The following is a 13728-nucleotide window of genomic DNA, read 5'->3' as shown; positions in this document are numbered from 1 at the left end:
GGGTTGTTAACCAATGTCATAAAACAATATGTGTACTCACTGTTTAATGAGAAACTATTTGTTCTGTAAACCTTCATCTAAAGTACAATAAAACAAAATTTTACAAAAAAGATACAAGATAAACATAAAAAATCTGTTGGATTCCTCTACACCAACAAAGAGAACTTCCAAAAGGAAATCACCAAATCAATACCACTAACGATAGTCCTCAAGAAGAGAAAATACTCAGGAATAAATCTAACCAGAGACAGACAAGACCTACACAAAGAAAACTACATGACACTACTGCAAAAAAAAACAAAAGAGACCTACATAAGTGGAAAAACACACCTTGCTCATAGATAGGAAAGCTCAATATTGTGAAAATGTCAATTCTACCCACAGCGATCTACAGATACAATGCAATCCCAATCACTTTTTTTTTTACTGTGTCTTTTTTTTTAAATTGAACTTTAGATGAAAGTTTACAGAACAAACTAGCTTTTCGTTAAACAGTTAGTACATATATTATTTTCTGACATTGGTTAACAACCCCATGACATGGCAATACTCACCCTTCTTGACCTTGGGTTCCCTATTAAGAGCTTTCCTGTTCCCTCCTGCCTTCTAGTCCTTGCCCCTGGGCTTGTGTGCCCCTTTAGTCTTGTTTTGTCCTATGGGTCTGTCTAATCTTTGGGTAAAAGGGGAACCTCTGGAGTGACTTAACTACTGGGCTAAGAGAGTGTCTGGGGGTCTTACTCTCAGGGTTTCTCCAGTCTCTGTCAGGACAGTAAGTCTGGTCTTTTTTTGTGAATTAGAATTTTGTTCTACATTTTTCTGCAGCTCTGTCCGGGACCCTCTACTGTGATCCCTGTCAGAGCAGTAAGTGGTGGTAGCCAGGCACTATCTAGTTGTACTGGACTCAGTCTCGTGGAGGCCATAATAGTTGTGGTCTATTAGTCCTTTGGAATAATCGTTCCCTTGTGTCTTTAGTCTTCTTCATTTTCCCTTGCTCCTGCAGGGGTGAGACCAGTGGAGTATCTTAGACAGCCGTTCACAGGCTTTTAGACCCCAGACACTACTCACCAAAGTAGAATGTAGAACATGTTTTTCTTTATAAACTATGTTATGCCAAATGAGGTAGATGTTCCCTGAGACCATAGTCCCCACAATTTGGTCCCTAAGGGAGTTTGGATTTGTCTATGGAGCTTCCATGACAAGTTGTGCTGGCTTCCCCAGTATTGTCTACTGTCTTATCCTTCACCAAAATTACCACTTACCTATTGTCTATTTAGTGTTTTTCCTTCCCACTCCTCCCCTCCCTTGTAACCATCAAAGATTGTTTCTTTTTGTGTGTAAACCTTTTCATGAGTTTTTATAGTAGTGGTCTCATACAATATTTATCCTTTTCTGATTAACTTATTTCACTCAGCATAATGCCCTCCAGATTCATCCATGTTGTGAGATGCTTCACAGATTCATCATTGTTCTTTACCATTGCATAGTATTCCATTGTGTGTATGTACCATAGGTGGTCCAAATGCATTTTTTAATGAGATGGAGAAACAAGTCACCAACTTCATATGGACAGGGAAGAGGTCCCGAGTAAGTAAAGCATTACTTAAGAAGAAGAACAAAGTGGGAGGCCTCACAATACCTGATTTTAGAACCTATTATACTGCCATGATAGTCAAAATTGCCTGGTACTGGTGCAACAACAGATACATAGACCAATGGAACAGAATTAAGAATCCAGACATAAATTCATCCACCTATGAGCAGCTAATATAGAACAAAGGCCCAAAGTCCATTAACTGGGCAAAAGACAGTCTCTGTAACAAATAGTGCTGGCATAACTGGATATCCATCTGCAAAAACCTGAAACAAGACCCATACCTCATACCATGCACAAAAACTAACTCAAAAGGGATCAAAGACCTAAATACAAAATCTAAAACGATAAAGATCATGGAAGAAAAAATAGGGACAATGCTAGGAGACCTAATACATGGCATAAACAGAATACAAAGCATAAGTAACAATGCAGAAACACCAGAAGAGAAACTAGATAACTGGGAGCTCCTAAAAATCAAACACTTATGCTCATCAAAAGGCTTCAGCAAAAGAGTAAAAAGACAACCTACAGACTGGGAAAAAAATTTTGGCTATGACATATCCGATCAGGGTCTAACCTCTAAAATCTACAAGAACTGCAAAACTTCAACCACAAAAAGACAAATAACCCAATTAAAAAATGGGCAAAGGATATGAACAGACACTTCACCAAAGAAGACATTCAGGCAGCTAACCGATACATGAGGAAATGCTCATGATCCTTAGCCATTAGAGAAATGTAAATCAAAACTACAATGAGATACCATCTCACCCCAACAAGGCTACCATTAATCCAAAAACCACAAAATAATAAATTTTGGAGAGGTTGTGGAGAGACTGGAACACTTACACACTGTTGGTGGGAATGTAAAATGGTCCAACCACTTTGGAAATCGATTTGGCGCTTCCTTAAAAAGCTAGAAATAGAAATACCATAGGATCCCGCAATCCCACTCCCTGGAATATATCCTAGAGAAGTAAGAGCCATCACACCCATAGATATATGCACACCCATGTTCATTGCAGCACTGTTTACAATAGCAAAAAGATGGAAACAACCTAGATGCCCATCAACCGACAACTGGATAAACAAATTATGGTATATTCACACAATGGAATACTACACAATGATTAAGAACAATGATGAATCTGCGAAACATCTCATAACATGGATGAATCTGGAAGGTATTATACTCAGTGAAATTAGTCAGTCACAAAAGGACAAATATTGTATGAGACCACTATTATAAGAACTCAAGAAAAGGTTTACACACAGAAGAAAACGTTCTTTGATGGTTATGAGGGTGGGGAGGGAGGGTGAGGGGAATTCACTAACTAGATAGATAGTAGACAAGAATTATCTTAGGTGAAGGGAAGGATAACACACAATATAGAGCACGTCAGCACCACTGGACTAAACCAAAAGCTAAGAAGTTTCCTGAACGCAACCAAACACTTTGAGGGACAGTGTAGCAGGGGAGGGGGTCTGGGGACCAGGGTTTCAGGGGACATCTAGGTCAACTGGCGTAAGAAAGTTTATTAAGAAAATATTCTGCTTCCCACTTTGGTGAGTGGCGTCTGGGGTCTTAAAAGCTGGCGAGCAGTCATCTAAGATGCATCAATTGGTCCCAACCCACCTAGAGCAAAGGAGAATGAAGAACACCAAAGACACAAGCAAAATATTAGCCCAAGAAACAAAAGGGGTCACATAAACCAGACACTCCATCAGCCTGAGACCAAAAGAACTAGATGGTGCCTGGCAGCTACCACCAATGACCACCCTCACAGGGAACGCAACCGAGAGTCCCTGATGGAGCAGGAAAAAGTGGGATGCAGAACTCAAGTTCTAGTAAAAAGACCAGACTGAATGGTCTGACTGAGACTGGAGGAAACCCAGAAGACAGGGCCGCCGGACTCTCTGTTAACCCAGAACTAAAGCCATTCCCAAAGCCAACTCGTCAGACATGGAATAGATTTGACTGTATACTTGTGAAGAGTGTGCTTCTTAGTTCAAGTAGATATATGACCCTAAATGGGCAGCTCCTGTCCGGAGGTGAGATTAGAGGGCAGAAAGGGATTGGAGCTGGTTGAATGGACACAGGAAATCTGGGGTGGAAAGGAGGAATGTGCGGTCACATTATAGGGATAGCAACTAGGGTCACATAACAATGTATGTATAAATTTTTGTATGAGACTAACTTGAGCCGAAACTTTCACCTAAAGCACAATTAAAAAAAAAAAGAAAGGAGGACTTTTGCTTGTGCTTGAAATCCAAAAGTCTGAGAACTTGATGGTCTAGAGCAGCACTTCTATTTCTATTTCCAGTAGAAATATAATTGAACCCATATTTGTAATATTAAGTTTTCTAGTAGTCACATTAAAAAAGGTAAAAAGAAACAAGTGAAGTTAATTTTTAAAAATTTATTGTGGTAAAATCTATATAACAAAATTTGCCATGTTTAAGTGTAAAATTCAGTAACATTATGTACATTCACCATGTTGTGCTAATATTATCACTATCATTTTCAAAAGTTTTTCATCACCCCAAAGAGAAACTCAGTTCCCCTTCAGCAATAACTCCAGATCCCACTCTCCCAGTCAGCCGCTGGTAGTCACTAATCTTTTTTTGTCTCTATGCATTTGCCTATTCTAGATATTTCATGTAAGTGGGATGATACAGTATTTGTCCTTTTGTGTCTGGCTTATTTCACTCAGCATAAAGTTTTCAAGGTTCATCCATGTTGTAGCGTGTAACGGAACTTCATTCCTTTTTTTTTATTATTGTGGTAAAAAATATGTATAAGGAAACATATGCCAATTCAACAATTTTCACAGGTACAATTCAGTGACATTAATTACATTATTCATGCTGTACAACCATCACCACTATCCTTCTCCAAATTATTCCACCACAATTAAGGTAAACTCAGTGGTCTCTAAGCAATGACATTCCTTTCCTTCTCCCTCTAACTCCTGGTAACCATTATAAACTTTGGTTTCTATATATTTGCCTATTTCATATAAGTGGGATCATACAATATTTGTCTTTTTGTGACTGACTTATTTCACTCAGCATAATGTTTTTAAGTTTCATCCTTGTTGTAACATGAATCAGGGCTTCATTTCTCTTTATGACTGAGTAATATTTCATTGTAGGTATATACCACATTTTGTTTATCCATTCATCTAGTGATAGGCATTTCTGTCGTTTCCACATTTTGGCTATTATGAATAGTCCTGCAATGAACATTGGTGTACAAGTTTCTGTTTGTGCTCCTGCTTTCAATTCTTTTGGGTATATACCCAGTGTCTCAGTTATCTAGTGCTGCTATAACAGAAATACCACAAGTGGATGGTTTTAATGAAGAGAAGTTTATTTCCTCATAGTCAAAGTAGGCTAAAAGTTCAAATTCAGGGCGTCAGCTCCAGGGGAAGGCTTTTTCTCTCTGTCGGCCTTCTTCTCTTCAGTGTTCCCCCAGACTAGGAGCTTCTCTGCGCACAGAACCCCGTCCAAAGGACGTGCTCTGCTCCCAGCACTGCTTTCTTGATGGTATGAGGTCGCCAGTTCTCTGCTTGCTTCCCTTTTCTTTTATGTCTTGTAAGGTAAAAGGTGCTGCAGCCCACACCCTAAGGAAACTCCCTTTACATTGGCTCAGGGACGTGACCTGGGTAAGGGTGGTGTTACAATCCCGCCCTAATCCTCTTTAACATAAAATTACAATCACAAAATGGAGGCCAACCACACAATTCTGGGAATCATGGGCCAGCCAAATTGATACACACATTTTTTGGGGGACATAATTCAAACCATGACACCTAGGAATGGGATTGCTGGGTCATATGGTAGTTCTACATTTAACTTTTTGAGAAACTGCCTGTTATGGATTGAATTGTGTCCCTCAAAAATGTGTGTCAACTTGACTAGGCTATGATTCCCAGTATTGTATGATTGTCCAACATTTTGTCATCCGATGTGATTTTCCTATATGTTGTAAATCCTACCTCTACGATGTTAATGAGGCAGGATTAGAGGCAGTTATGTTAAAGAGGCAGGACTCAGTCTACAAGATTAGGTTTGTCTTAAGTCAGTCTCTTTTGAAATATAAAAGAGAGAAGCAAGCAGATACACAGGGGAACCTTATACTACCAAGAAAGTAGAGCTGGGAGCAGAGTGTGTCTTTTGGATGGGAAGTTCCTGCACGGAGAAGCTGTGGAAATGCTTCCTAACTGCAAAGCACTTGCTGCTAAATGTAAGTTCTCCTCTGAGTCCCCAAAGAACTCTGACTTTCCCTGTTAGCAATTTGAGAGCAGGAGTCGTGGATCATCTGATTTTTTTTCCCCTAGAGTCTAGCTCAGAGCCTGCACATGGGAGGAGGTCAGCAAATATTCCAGGAATAAATGAATGAATGAATGAATGAAGCTTCATTGCCCCAAATTCCAAGTCTGTAAGGATGGGAGTCCTATACCAGACCCGTCAGGGATGGCCACCAGGGGTCACTAGGGTGCAGGCCAGCAGACTTGATTTGGTGATATTGCGGGAAAGCCCAGAGCCAAGCAGGGTGCTGTCAGGGGTGCCCCAAGCCACGGGCCGGTCATCAGTCTCACAGAGCCCAAAGCGACCTGCTGCCACCCAGAATCAGGGCCCTGGGAGTACATCCCCACCGCACCCCCACATCTTCTTTTCTGTTCTGCAGAAGCGGTTGTGCTGTATCTGAGAGGGGGAACTTTGACAAGCTCCAGAACCTAAAACCAACTGATTTGCCCCCTCAGAGCCAGAGATGACAGTTGGAACAAAAAGAGACCTGGATAAGTAAAGTCTGCCCCTCCCAGTCTGGGGGCAGTGGTGGTTCAGTGGTACAATTCCCGCCTTCCATGTGGGAGACCTGTGTTTAGTTCCTCATGTGCAGCCACCACCCATCTGTCAGTGGAGGCTGGCGAGTTGCTATGATGCTGAGCAGCTTTCAGCGGAGCTTCCAGACTAAGAAGAACTAGGAAGAAAGGTGATCTAATTCCAAAAACCAGCCAATGAAAACCCTATGGATCGCAACTGATCGGGGGATGGCACAGGACCGGGCAGCATTTTGTTCCACTGTGCATGGGTCACCACGAGTCAGGGGCCAACTCAGTGGCATCTAACAAAAAATAGCCCCTCCTTGTGAGAGAAACGTCCTTCCCTCCTTTCTAGGCTAACTCTCCCACTCAGGGGTGCACAGAGTAACACGAATGTGCTATCCCACCCCCCTTACTATGTCCTTGTCACCCATCATCTTCCAGCTGACCTATCTCAACGCAGCCCTCTTCTAGGCTCCTCCCGAATTTCCAACTGTCCACCATAGTTCTACCTCAGTATCCTCCAGCACACCCAATCAGTGGGTCAGGACGCTCAACTCCATCTCTCCCCCATACCCTGCTCCTCCATTATGTGGACTCTGTGTTCTACTCAGCTCTGCACCCTGCCATTAGATGCGTCTTTCTCAAGTGCTGCCCTGGCCACAGGAAGCCCATGGAAAGGCCTCCTACAGCATTTCCATCTAAGTAAGCGCAAACGTCTGGGAGCGGTCTGCTCAGTAAGTACTCACTGACCCAACAGACTGCCACACTCAACGGGAGGCCAGAAAAATTCATCAAATGAATGCATGATTCTCATGTCTGCTCTTTCTTTCACATCTGGGGCTTTGGCCCAATCTGAGTATTTGAACCCAAGAGCAGAGCTTCCTTAAAGCCAAACTTGGAAAGGATTTTCAGACTCAAACTCTGAAGCTGATTCTGTTTCCTCATAGCCGACTTTCCACTCTCAGCTCAGTGACTTTGCTGTTGCCACAGGAGGGAGCCTGAGGCTGGCTGGACTGGCTCCACAGTGGGAGTACAGAGAACCTGCTCAGGGGACACTTGGCAAAGGTGGCTTGGATGGTGGCAGAATCGCCCTGACACATCATCTTCAGGATTAAAATCTACCATTTGGTTTGGGTTGTGACTCAGAACCCTGCAGAAGACCCAAAGTCCCTGGCAGCAGATCTTCAAACTAAGACTCCTGGCAAGTTAAAGGGAAAAAAAGCCAAGTGCCAGGGTTCTCCAGGCTCAACGTTGGGAGGATGATGGCCTCTGGAGCTGGAATGACGGTGCAGGCCACAGCTCAGCCAACTGGCACTGATGGCCTTCCCCACTAAACTGTGACCAGAGAGGCAGGGGTGCTATTGGTTCTCTGCTCTACCCCAGTGCCGAGGACAGGGCCTGGCTCAATAAACAGTGTGAGTGAATGAATGAGTGAGTGGATGAATTGAATGAGTGGCTGAATGAATGAGTAGATGAATGAATGAGTGGATGAGTGAATGAGTGGATGAATGAATGAATAAGTGGTTGAATGAATGAGTGGATGAATGAATGAGTGGGTGGATGAATGAACGAGCAAGTGGATGAATGAATGGGTTGCCAGAGCCTATTTTCAATATACCATCTCTCCACCAAATACAGTGCTGAAGCAAAAGCCATCAGGGTGCAGCCCACCCTAAAAACACCACATGCTCTTACCAGGGGTGTGGTCATTCTGTCAGTCGCTGAAGCTTCTAACGCTGAGAAGAAAGACACAAACTAGGCAGAAAAGCACCTCCTCGACAGGAGTCGGCCCTATGCTGGTGCTACAGAAAAAGCCCCAGGAGGCCAGGGGAGGGCCCTTGTCACTAGGAAGGCCAGGTCCTAACAAGCACAGGACACTGTCCCCCACATTTGGAAAGCACGTCAGGACAGTGCCTCACCCTTGTGCTTCACTGGGAGTGCAGTTTGGGGGTGGCCTTGCTGGTGGGGTCACTGTAGCCTAGGACACACATTCACCTCCATGGGGTCAAGAGGGCTTCCCAGGGGAGGCAAGGCAGGGAGGGCTCCTCTCGGACAACGGCCTCCACCATTATCACTAACACAGCACATGACATTTTTCAAACACTCTCACACACTCCTTCTCATCTGATCTTCACAGCCAGCCTTCAAGGCAGGCGTTAATACCCTCATTTCTCAACTGAGGACACTGGGGCTCAAAGAAGTAAAGGAACTTGGCTGTGACTCCAAAATTCTGTTTTTTTCTGCCCTACCAGGGTGCCTCGAGGGGTGAGGTTTGAAGAAGGTGGGTTTGGGGACTGAAACCAGTCCCCTGAAGTCTCGCCTCAGCAAGGTCTATTTTTATTTAGACATAATTTAGACCCTATGTGGCTGAATTAAATTTTCTCAATGAATTCTTTAAGATTATATTTGTTTATTAATTATTGCCAAAAGTAAAAACCAGACCAAACTTACAAGAAATATTAAAGGGAGTCCTCCGGTTAGAGAACCAACATCAGACAACAATCCGAGATTAGGACGTAGGGCAGATCAACCAGATACCAACCCAGATAAGGAATTCTCAAAAAATAAAACAAAGCTAAAAGACTGAAAATAGGGAACCAGAGATGTCAATATGTAAACGACGACAACATCAAAACAAAAGAGGGAATAAATGGTGTAGTTAAAGAACCTCCACATAGAGAGGAAGTCAAGGCAATATCAAGAAATAAAAGAATGGTTTAAACTTAGGAAAATAAAGGTAAATTTCAAGGTAACCACAAAGGAAGCAAACAAATGTACACATCAAAAGAAAAAAGAAAAAAACATAAAGGCACAGTAAACACACAAAATCAACAATAATGAAAGAAAATCCATAAACAAAAAGGACTCAGCATAGAAAATTAAGCAGAACAAAGAAACTGTCAACACTACAAAAAAAAAAAAATTACAACAAAATGACAGCAATAAACTCATACCTATTGATAAGTACGCTGAATGTAAATGGCCTAAATGCACCAGTAAAGAGACAAAGAGTGGCAGAATGGATTAAAAAAACCAAAAACACAATCCATCTATATGCTGTCTACAGGAGACACACCTTAGACACAAAGACATAAACAAACTAAAACCCAAAGGATGGAAAAAAATATATCAAGCAAACAATAACCAAAAAAGAGCAGGAGCAGCAATATTAATCTCTGATAAAATAGGCTTTAATCATTGCCAAAAACATGAGAAGCACTAAAATTACTATTATAGGTAATTAACAAAGAATTTATATAATTTTTAATACATCTATTACAATGATTATTGAGGTGTGTCTCTTGCCTTTTTTTTTTTTTTTTTTAAATCAAACTACTAAATTTACCCAAATCAATTTACTGGTAAGAATTCCCATTTGGCACAGTTAACGAGTTGTGATCGCTGCTAAGGCTGGGAGTAGGCACAAGCCTGTGGGGGCAGCAAAGGGGGAGATCAGAGAAGGTACCGACTTCAACACTACGCTGATTTTAAAAAAACAAAACCTGTCTAACCTACATAATCAGACACAAGAGCCTCATCTACAGGTTACTTCTTCCAAACCAAATCACTGTGGCAATACAAATCACGTCCTTCCCTGCCCCGCCCGCCCACACCTGCGCACACACCCACACGCACACCCTAGTGAATGTGCATGGGCTGAAGGGTGGGGGGAGCAGAGAGAGCTCACTCAGCTTCAGCATTCTTAAAGCAGAAGCGTCCTTGTGCAGCCTTAAATCCGGAAGCCATCAAAATTTGGAGTATTAATTCCCTCTAGTAGTCTGTGGGTGCTGCAAACGATTAACAAGTTCAGCTGCTAACCAAAATGGAAAGGTTGGCCGTTCGTGGAAAGGTTGGCCGTTCGAGTCCACCCAGAGGTACCTCAGGAGAAAGGCCTGGCGATCTACTTCTGAAAAATCCACCATTGAAAACTCTATGGAGCACAGTTCAACTCTGACACACAAGGGGTCACCGTGAGTCGGAGTCGACTCGGCAACTAGTTGGTTAATCCCCTTTACTAGCATTATCAAAGAAGCCCTGATGGTGAAGTGGTTAAGCACTGGGCTACTAATTGAAAGGTCGGTGGTTTGAACTTGCCAGCTGTTTCCGCAAGAGAAAGATGTGGCAGTCTGCTTCCATAAAGATTTATAGCCTTGGAAACCCTATGTGGCAGTTTTACTCTGTCCTACAGGGTTGCTATGAGTCAGAATTGAATTGACAGCAACAGGTATGGGAATCCTTATCAAATGATTAGAAATGGTATCAGAAAAGGCAAGTGGGCAACATATGGGAGGTTCAGATACTATCTCTTGGCTATAATAAAATTGGGATTTAAGAACTAAAATTAAAGTAAAATGAAATTAGAATTTTGTTTTGCTGTTGATCTTTTTATTTATTTATTTAATTGTACTTTAGATAAAGGTTTACAGAGCAAATTAGTTTCTTATTAAACAATACATATATTGTTTTGTGACACTGGTTGCCGACCACCGACACGTCAACACTGTCCACTTCTTGACCTTGGGTTCCCCATTACTAGCTCTTCTGTCCCCTCCTGCCTTCTCATCCTCGTGCCTAGGCTAGTGTGCCCATTTAGTCTTGTCTTGTTTTATGGGCCTGTCTAATCTTTGGCGCTCTGGTGGTGAAATGGTTAAGAGCTCAGGCTGCTAACCAAAAGGTCAGCAGTTCGAATCCACCAGCCGCTTCTTGGAACCCCTGTGGGGCAGTTCTAGTCTATCCTATAGGGTCACTGTAAGTCAGAATCAACTTGATGGCAATTGGTTTATGGGTAATCTTTGGCCGAACGGTAAACCTCAGAAGTGACTTCAGTACTGAGTTAAAAGGGTTTCCCGCGGGCCATACTCTTGGGGTTTCTCCAGTCTCTGTCAGACCAGTAAGTCTGGTCTTTTTTTTTTGTGAGTTAGAATTTTGTTCTACACTTTTCTCCAGCTCTGTCTGGGACCCTCTATTGTGATCCCTGTCAGAGCTGTCAGTGATGGTAGCCGGGTACCAACTAGTTGTGCTGGACTCAGTCTGGTGGAGGTTGTGGTAGTTGTGGTCCACTAGTCCTTTGGACTAATCTTTCCCTTGTGTCTTTGGTTTTCTTCATTCTCCCTTGCTCCAGATGGGGTGAGACCAGTGGAGTATCTCAGATGGTCGCTCACAAGCTTTTAAGACCCCAGACGCTACTCACCAAAGTAGGATGTAGAACATTTTCTTTATAAACTATGTTATGCCAATTGAGCCAGATACTCCCCGAGATCATGGTCCTTAGCCCTCAGGCCAGTAATTCTGTCCCTCAGGGAGTTTGGATGTGTCTGTGGAGCTTCCATGACCTTGCCTTGGTCAAGTTGTGCTGGCTTCCCCAGTACTGTGTACTGTCTTACCCTTCACCAAAGTTACCACTTATCTACTGTCTATTTAGTGTTTTTCCTCCCTACCCCACCCCTCCCTTGTAACTATCAAAGATTGTTTCTTTTTGTTTGTAAACCTTTTCATGAGTTCTTATAATAGTGGTCTCATACAATATTGGTCCTTTTGTGACTGACTTATTTCACTCAGCATAATGCCCTCCAGATTCATCCATGTTGTGAGATGTTTTGCAGATTCATCATTGTTCTTTATCATTGCATTGTATTCCATTGTGTGTATGTACCATAGTTTGTTTATCCATTCATCTGTTGACAGGCACTTAGGTGTTTGCATCTTTTTATTTATTTTTTTTTTGTTTCCATCTTTTTGCTATTGTGAATAATGCTACAATGAACATGAATGTGCATATGTCTATTCATGTGACGGATCTTATTTTCTCTAGGATATATTCGTAGGAGTGGGATTGCTGGATCATATGGTATTTCTATTTTTAGCTTTCTAAGGAAGCGCCATATTGTTTTCCAAAATGGTGGTACCATTTTGCATTCCCATCAGCAGTACATAAGAGTTCCAATCTCCCCACAGCCTCTCCAACATTTGTTATTGTCTGTTTTTTTGATTCATGCCAGTAATGTCAGGGTGAGATGGTATCTCATTGTGGTTTTGATTTGCATTTCTCTAATGGCGCGTCATGGCTTTTGATCTTTTAAATCACAAAAGTAACGCACGCTCACCATAAGAACCTCAAACTATCCAAGTGAACAGGCGATGGGAGCCATTAATGAGTCTTGAATAGGGCCAGCCTTCTAGTCACTTCCAAAGTTACACAGCTTATGCCCGGCTCCGCCTCGTATGATGCTCACCTTGGAACCAGCTACCATGATGTGAAGAAGCACAGGCCGTGTCAAGAGTCCACATGCATGTGTTCCCACTGACAGCCCCAGCACAGATGTTCCCAGCCCCTGACCGAGAGCCACCGAGTGGGGCAGAGATAGCTGTCCCCAGTGAGCCCCACAAAACTGCAGATTTGTGAGCAAGATCAATGTGGTATGGTTTTCAGCCACTAAGTTTTGGGATCCTGGAGTAGGTGACATCTATGCTGGGCCCTGAAGGATGCCCGGAGGAAGAGGGAGGGCCAGGGTTTTGGGGAGATGACACCAGGAGCAAAGGCCTGGGGTGCAGGGCATGATGGAGGAAGAGAAAGAAGCTCCTTATGGTTGGAAGGCAGAGCCAAGTGAGGGCTGTGAGCTTTGCTCCAGGGCCTAGGTTAGTTGAAAATTTCCCGTTGTGTCATTGTTGAAATTCAAGAGTGCATTTGGCCATAGAAACAGTATGATAAATACTGGCCCTCAGCCCAGCAAAATGGCTGCACTCAGTAAATGGGGGATTCCATTGGCTGATCCTTCTCCACTTCCTGTAAGGATCTTACTAACCCAGAGTCCAGCACACAGTAGGTACTCAGTGAATGTGGATGATATTTGAGTTGTTCTCTATCTGAACAGATGACAGCTCATTATAACTGTCTTGTGTCCCAAAGCACATCCCCAAGAACAGGAACTGTCCCCGTATTTCCTGGCCCTATGGATGTATCATTGATTGAAGCAAAGCTACAGAGCGGCACACAATGTGCACAAGCCCAAACTGGAGAGATGGCGACCCCTGTGGCAGCCAGAAGTCAGTGTCCGCCTGGGGAAAGGGACCTCCAGCTGGCCTGAGGCCTGGGGTGGGGGCCCGGGAGAGAGGAGGAATGGCAGGCCTCTGTGGACACCAGCACACGGGCTCTGCCCGCCGTCTTTGTGCCTCCGTTTTCCCATGTCTGTAACTGAAAGCAGTGTCCATCTTCCTGAAGGGACGGCTGGCAGGACACCAGGGAGTGCTAGAGAGGGCAGGGGCCTCGAGGACAACCCAACCTTCCCCACACTGGGGACCCAG

This window comes from Trichechus manatus, unplaced genomic scaffold (genome assembly GCF_000243295.1).
Source record: "Trichechus manatus latirostris isolate Lorelei unplaced genomic scaffold, TriManLat1.0 scaffold00155, whole genome shotgun sequence".
NCBI lineage: Eukaryota > Metazoa > Chordata > Mammalia > Sirenia > Trichechidae > Trichechus > Trichechus manatus.
This window is presented reverse-complemented; position numbering follows the sequence as displayed.